Here is a 7603-nt window from a genome sequence, read left to right as displayed (position 1 = left end):
TTGCTATTAATCCTAGTTTGTCTTAAGGGGCCCTGAAGTGTGAGGATGTTCTCCACCAGGGTGTCTGATTTGGGAGGAAAGGTCCTCCCCAAGGACTCTGGGGGCTGATGTTCTCAGTGTTCTGGAGTCCTGAGGTTTTTCTGTCCTGGAGTGTCATCCAGGTTGATGACCCCTGTATGGGAAATGTGGGGAGCATCCTCCCAGAGATGAAGCATCTGGAGGAATCATTTCTGAAATCCCAGGCACCAGACTCAGGTCACTACCCTCCTGCCTTTGTCTACACCCAGCTCCATGCCTGTTTCAAGGTCATCCATCCCTAGAGGGATCAGATGATAGCATTTGTGGGGAAAATGGAGCCCTCAGCCCTCAAGACTGCTGGACATTCTTGTTTTCCTACCCCAGCAGTTCTTTTTTTTTTAAAACATTCTTCTTGAGTTTTTTTTTTTTTAAAGATTTTATTTATTTATTTGACAGAGAGAGACATAGCGAGAGCAGGAACACAAGCAAGGGGAGTGGGAGAGGGAGAAGCAGACTTCCCGCAGAGCAGGGAGCCTGATGTGGGACTCAATCCCAGGACCCTGGGATCATGACCTGAGCCAAAGGCAGACGCTTAATGACTGAGCCACCCAGGCGCCCCATCACTCTTCTTGAGGTTTAACATAAGGCATGCGCAAGTTCATAAATGTCTAAAGTGGAGATTGACAAGGGCGATGACCCTCTGGTCAGGATTTAGGACATGCCCAGCCCCTGGAAGTTGCTTGGACTTTCCAGTTGATGTTCCCCTCCCTCAAGGCAACCACTGCCCTGACCTTTGTCATTATAGGTGAGTTTCACCTGGTTCTGAATTTCACATAAATGGGATCACAGAGGGTGTCCACTCTTGGATCTCACTTCTCTTATGGTGAGGCGCAAGCGTTGCTCCTTTTCGTGGCTAGATAGTATCCTCTGGTACCATTTTTATGTTGCAGCAAAATACATACAACATATAACTTATTTTAACCATTTTAAAGATATAATTCAGTGACACGTAGTACATTTAGTTCACAATGTCGTGCAACGTTCACTGATACTAGCTCCAGAACACTTGCATCCACTTAAAAGAAGACCCCATTCCCATTAGCCATCACTCCCCATTCCCCTTCCCCCAGCCTCTGGCAACCAATATTCTACTTTCTATAGGTCTGTCTGTTCTGGACATTTCATACACTATGTGGCCATTTCTATCTGGCTCCCTTCACTCAGCATATTGTTTTCAAGGTGCATCCATGTTGTATCCACGTATGACCACTTTATTCCTGACATCTGGTTTATCCATTCATCCATTGGTGGACATTTGGGTGATTTGTACCTTTTCGCTATTGCGACTAGTGCTGCTGTGGTGAACATTCATGTCCAACTTTTTGTGGAATACCAGCTCTCCATTCCCTTGCGTATATGCCTAGGAGTGGAATCGCTGGGTCACATGGTAATTCTATGTTTAGTTTTCTGAAGAGCTGCCAGACCCGTTTTCCATGGCGGCTGCACCATTTCACGTTCCCGTCAGCAATGTATGAGGGTTCCAATGCCTCCACGTCCTTGCAAACACCTGGATTTTATCATCATCGTCGTTACTATTCTTGTTATTAAAACCTCTGGGTACCAGTTTTTCACCGTTTGTGCATTTCACCTGTCAGTGGGCATTTGGGTTGGTTCCTGTTTGGGGCCATAGTGGATAAAATTGTTTTGAGCCTCTTTTGTACATGTCTTTTGGTGACTATACCTCATTCTCCCCCCAGTAAATGCCTAGGGGGGATGGCTGGGAGGTGGGGTAAGAGATGGCCTGACTGTTTCCCCAAGTGGTCTGTGAGGGAGGCTGTGCCACCTCCATCCTCAGCAACACTTCGATTTCAGACTTTTAAATTTTTGCCTTTCTTCCCTCTGTCCTCTACCCCTGTCACCAACACTGTACATCTGATCCATTAAGCATGTGTGTTGAGAACACTAGTTCTGGGTGCTGGGGAGGGGAACAAAACTGCTGGTCCTGGATGCTCATCACTCCCAGTCTGAGACTGAAGGGAGCCTGAGGCCCCGGGGGCTGTACGCTTTATGTTAGTTAATTTCACCCTTGCAACAATTTGGGACAAAGTCTCTGAGTAAACACATTTAATAAATGGGCAAGTGAGATTTGGAGAGGTCAAGGGGCAGATTCGGTGTTCAGCACCCTGGCCAGGACATGAACCCAGGACATCTGACTCCAGGCCCTGCGATATTCATTCATCATTCGTTCATTTATCCCCTCCAGAAACACTTTCTGAAAACTCTTCTGTGCCCCTAAGAGGTCCCAGTCTGGTTCCCAATGAGACCTCAGTATGCAGGAGGAAGAGCTGTCCACGGATGTCCCCCAGCCCTGGGGAGTCAGCGTTGGGCTGGAGGGTGGGTCTGGGAGCCAGAAGAGTTGGGAGTAGAGGAGTGAGGGCTTTGTCTGGGGAGACAGAGAAGGTATCCTCGAAAAAGAGGCATTGGAGCTAGGGTTTTGAGGAGTGCACAGGAGTTCATCAGGCAGATGATGTATTCATTAATTCGACAAACACCTCCAGCCAAATCCTCTGTGCCAACCTCACCCTAGCGTATTCCCGAGGAGTCCCCAGGCTGGGGGTGGGGGTCAGAACCAGACACAGACTCCCCAAAAGGTCATGGATGAGGGGCAAGGAGAGGTAGAGCATAGAGATGCTCTGGAGGAGAGCAACATGTGTGCTCTTCAGGGGGCCCGTAGGGGTCTCCTGGGAGGAGGGTGTGGCTCCAATTGGCTCCCCCAGAGCAGAAGCGGCAGGTGCTGAATGTTTTTGCTTTGGAATGTATTGCTTGGGTTAAATGAGGCCAAGATGACATGATTCTGCCTCAAAGAGATGCTTGGGCCTGGTCCAAGCCACCTCCCAGCAGTGGAGCTTCAGTTTCCCCAGGTGAGATATATGGGAGGAAAAACAACTAACCCCTCCCTATGGGCCTGGTGGTGTAGTGGTGATGGAGGAGGACTGATTTGTGTTGCTTGTGGGTGGAGGTCCATGCATCTGAGACATTTGAGACCTGTGAATGGAATAGGGAGGTCCCAACCAGATCTGGAGAGATCTAGGAGGACTTCCTGGGGGAAGCAGCACTTGAGTCAGGACCCGAGGGAGGAAGGAGGAGTTGAGCACAAGTATGGGATGGTGCAGGGAGCAGCTGGAGGAGGAAGAACACTTCCTGTGGGGGAGAACAGCATGTGCAAAGGCCCTGAGGCTGGAACAGACTGGGTGTGTTGGAAGACTACAAGACCACAGAGTGGCTGGGTGGGGTGACTAGAAAATGCAAGAAGGTTTAACGGCCAGGGAGGCTGGTGGGAGTTGGGCCACATAGGGCCTCCGGGTTACAGGAAGATGTGTGGATTTTAGTCTGAAGGCCATGGGGACCCATGGAGAGTGTGGGAGCAGAGGGGACATGGAATACGAACTGTAAAAAACGACCGTGGGCTGGTTCCAAGCATTTTATAAGATTAACACATGTCACTACCCATTCCATTGTACAGGTAAGGAAACAGGACTTGACAGGGTAAGTAACGTGCCCAGGATCACACAGCACGTGGCAGATGTAGGATTTGAATCCAGATGCCCTCAGTTTTAGGGGCTGGGCTCGTGAACACTTAGCCGGGAGCAGCCTGGTCCAGCTGGTGGCCAGCTTGCCATCCGTTCATTCTGCAAAAAATCAAGATGCGGCGCGGGAAGGAGGGGAGTTGTGAGTGGAGGAGGCTGCATTTTGTTTGTTTATCATCCCGTCCTCTCCGAGGACCCTCAGCCCCTCCCGCAACCCCACCCAATTAATGCAAAGACGCCGCCAGAAATGGCGATTTTCTCCCCTCTGCTCCCACCTGCGCCGGATCCGTCCAAACTCCACCCCCAAGACGGATTGGACGAGACGGCGTTGCGGACACCCAATGGTAGCTCAGGATACAAGTTCCCGCCCCTTCCTCTCCCTCAGGCCACTCCCCAACCCCGCCTCAGGGCAGGTCCTAGATTGAGAGCGAGTGGGAGGGAGGTCGCTCGTTGGACCGGTTTAGGTCCCTGGTTTTTGCAGAGGACCATGAAGTGGTGCTTCGGACCAATATTGAGCACGTCATCTTCAGAAATGACGTGCGTCCCTTCCTTCCTCCCACACACGTGTGTGGAGTGCACATTGTGCGCCAGACCCTGTCCCAGGCCAGCAGCGGTCCTGCCTTCAGGAGCTCCTAGCTCAGTGTTCTCAAGAGGGCCGAGGGCTCCCTAATTTTTAATACCAGATTCATTCATTCATTATTCCGCTTGACATATGTTTCTTTTTTTTTAAGATTTTATTTATTTATTTGAGAGAGAGAGAATGAGAGATAGAGAGCACGAGAGGGAAGAGGGTGAGAGGGAGAAGCAGACTCCCCCGCCGAGCAGGGAGCCCGATGCGGGACTCGGTCCCGGGACTCCAGGATCATGACCTGAGCCGAAGGCAGTCGCTTAACCAACTGAGCCACCCAGGCGCCCATTGACATGTTTCTTGAGCAGGAGGTGACCTCCCTGGATGGCTTGCAGTCTTGGAAGCTGGTTAGAGGGGACAGAGATGGCTCCTGCCCCTGCTTCCCACCCCAGGCAGCGCCATGTCCTTACATCCAGACCTGAACCAAGTCAAACGGTCATCATTGTCCTCGCATCTCCCATTCCACTAATGACCAGACCGGAAACGCAAAGTTGAGGACGACACAGAGGTCAAGGGTGCAGACCAGGTTCAAATCCTGACTATGTCCCTCCCCAGTTGTGTGGCTGCCCTGTACCTCACTTTCCCCATCACTTGAACCCCTATCATAACAGCCTCCGCCTGGTAGGGTCTCTGTGGAAATTAAATGATTTAAAGCATGAAGCAGGATCCAGCCCGGCCCGTGCTAAACTCTCAGCTGGTTAGCTATTCTTGTAATTTATCATCTTGCTTTGGAAATCGACTGGCCACAGGTAGCTCTCTTGAGTAGACAGCTGGCAGTAACCCAGCTGGGGTCTTCCCAGGGAGACCACATCCAACCCCAGACCTATTTTCTGGATGCATCGATTTTAACCCCAATAAAGTTGACATCCTGTTCCTGAACATAATTAAACATCGATTCATTTGGACTTTGCAGTTCTCCTTTTGCCTTCTGAATCAGTGTGCATATATCTGAGTCTCAACATTTTCACAGGACCCCAGAGTACTTGGGAGCTCTGGGCCTGAGGGGCTAACATAGCCCTGCCTGACAGTGCCTTAATGGTAGTCCTAGAAGCATGAGAGGCTGAAGCCCTGAGTTCAAGTGCAGCTGTGCCTCATACTGACTGTATAGCTTGGGCATCTCTGGTGTGCAGTTTTCCCACTTGTCAAAAGGGACAGCATCAAGGCCCCTTGTTGAATGTTCTTAGCCACCCATACCCTCCACCCTGCTATGTCTGGGTACAAGTCCACCGGTCTCCAGCTGATCTGTAGTGGGGAATCAAGATTTGAAAGGGTGGCATGAATGAGGGTGCAGCCCTGGGCTGGGGCACAGGGAGGGACTTGTTTGGGGACAGTGGTGGCAGCAGGGGACTGGAGGCTGGAGAGGGCAGAGGCTTTAGGTTCCTCCTGATCCCTCCCCTGGGCTGGACCCAGGGCCAACGGTGGACGAGCCTCACATACTCTTGGCATTCTCACATTGGACACAGAACCACCTTGGCTTCCAGAGTCATTTCTTTGTGCTCCAGTTTTCCTCATCTGTAAAATGGAAATGATTGTACATACTTGGGGGGATGGCAGGTAAGGTATACAGGAAGAGCCCAGTAATTATTGAGAGGGAGTCTTTGTTTTGTTTTAAACTATCATTTTAGGGGATTTGGGAGTATAGGGATTAAGGACCCCAATGGGCTGCCTGGATTTGAATCCCAACTCTGCCATTCACCTGCTGTGTGACCTTGGGCACGTGGCTCACATTTTTGTTCTGTTTCCCTCTCTGTAAAATCGGTTAAGAGGAGTAAATGAGTGAGCATTTGTAGAGTTTTGCGTCGGGTCAGTCTCCCCTTGAGAGGGTTCTTGCCTGCAAGTGGCCCTCAGCCTTGGAATCGCCCTTTAGCCCAGTGCTGCCACCTGCTGGTTACTCTAGAGACTTTGGGCTGAGCCCGGCCTCCGAGCCTGGAGCCCCGCCCCCCTCCCTCTGGACCTATCTCATCATTGGATCCAATCATCTCTTTTTATTGTCCGGCCTTCTCAAGCCAATCCAACTCTTTACCTCTTTGAGTTAGTCGCTTACTAGAGCCCTGAAGGTCAGGGCTGGGAACTTGCCAAGGGCCAGCACTGCCCTCATCCCATTAGTTCTCTAGGAAATAATTACCTTTTTAATCCCTATTTTGTAAGTGATACACCAAGATTGCTCTCATTGATTTCTCTTTGTGATCACTGGCCTGAGGGCCCCAAGTAGGTCCAGCAAGAGGTATAGCCTCAGAGCATTTGCACTCACCATGTCCTCTGCCAGGAATGCCCTTCCTCCAATTCCCACTGTCCTTCGCGAGATGTCCTCACTCTCCAGCTTCTATCCTTCCAGAAAGCCTTTCCCAACATCCCAAGCAGAGCCTCCTTCCCCCTAATCCCTCTCCCTTCCTTTGTCCTTGCCCTGCCCTTAGAAATTTGGTTCTACTGCCCCACATCCCCTTCCAGACTTCAGATGGGTCCCCAGACTTTGGGTATTACATACATGTGGGTATGGATCCTGGCTGTGTTCGTTTAATGAATGAGTACATGAACATCTGTATTTAAGAAGTGGCTTATTTTTTTTAAGATTTTATTTATTTATTTGACAGAGATAGAGACAGTGAGAAAGGGAACACAAGCAGGGGGAGTGGGGGAGGGAGAAGCAGGCTTCCCACTGAGCAGGGAGCCTGATGTGGGGCTCAATGCGGGGCTCGATGCCAGAACCCTGGGATCATGACCTGAGTTGAAGGCAGATGCTTAATGACTGAGCCACCCAGGTACCCCAAGAAATGGCTTATTCTAAGAGTTGGTGCAACTTCACTTCACATACCTCAAGCTTTCAGGAACTTGGTCTTCCTGTCTATAAAATGAGCATACTATTGTGCCCACCTTACTTTGCAAAGGATTAAGGGAAATAGCATTTATCAGGCATACAGCACATTGCCAAGCACACAGTAGGCTTTCTGGAACCACGTGAATACTCTTTCCCTCTCCATTCAGGAGAACCATGAATTCAGGTTCACCTATTTCTGTCTACTTCATCTCCTTCAGTACTCCTCCACTCCCCACCCCACCCCAGTACCCAAGGCCATTGACAACAGAAATGTGGGGAGAAGAAGATGAGACTGTATGGCGGTCCCAAAGGCTCTGAATTCCATGTTCCCTGCACTTACCTTTGCTTGCTGCCCTCCTAACAAGGACTACAGTTGAGGATGGACAAACATGTGGAAGGCAGACCCCTGGGTTTGAAGTCTTGGTTTTGGTCCTGGGAGCCAGCTGGCCCTTCACCCTATGTCTACACTCTGGCCCCAAGTGGCCATACCCCATCTCGTTGATCCTATCCATTTGTATCACAAGCCCAACCTCTCCCCGGAGTTTCAGACTCAAA

Source organism: Zalophus californianus, chromosome 1 (assembly GCF_009762305.2).
Source record: "Zalophus californianus isolate mZalCal1 chromosome 1, mZalCal1.pri.v2, whole genome shotgun sequence".
Taxonomy (NCBI): Eukaryota; Metazoa; Chordata; class Mammalia; order Carnivora; family Otariidae; genus Zalophus; species Zalophus californianus.
The sequence above is the reverse complement of the archived record's forward strand: the minus strand, read 5'-3'. Positions refer to the sequence as shown.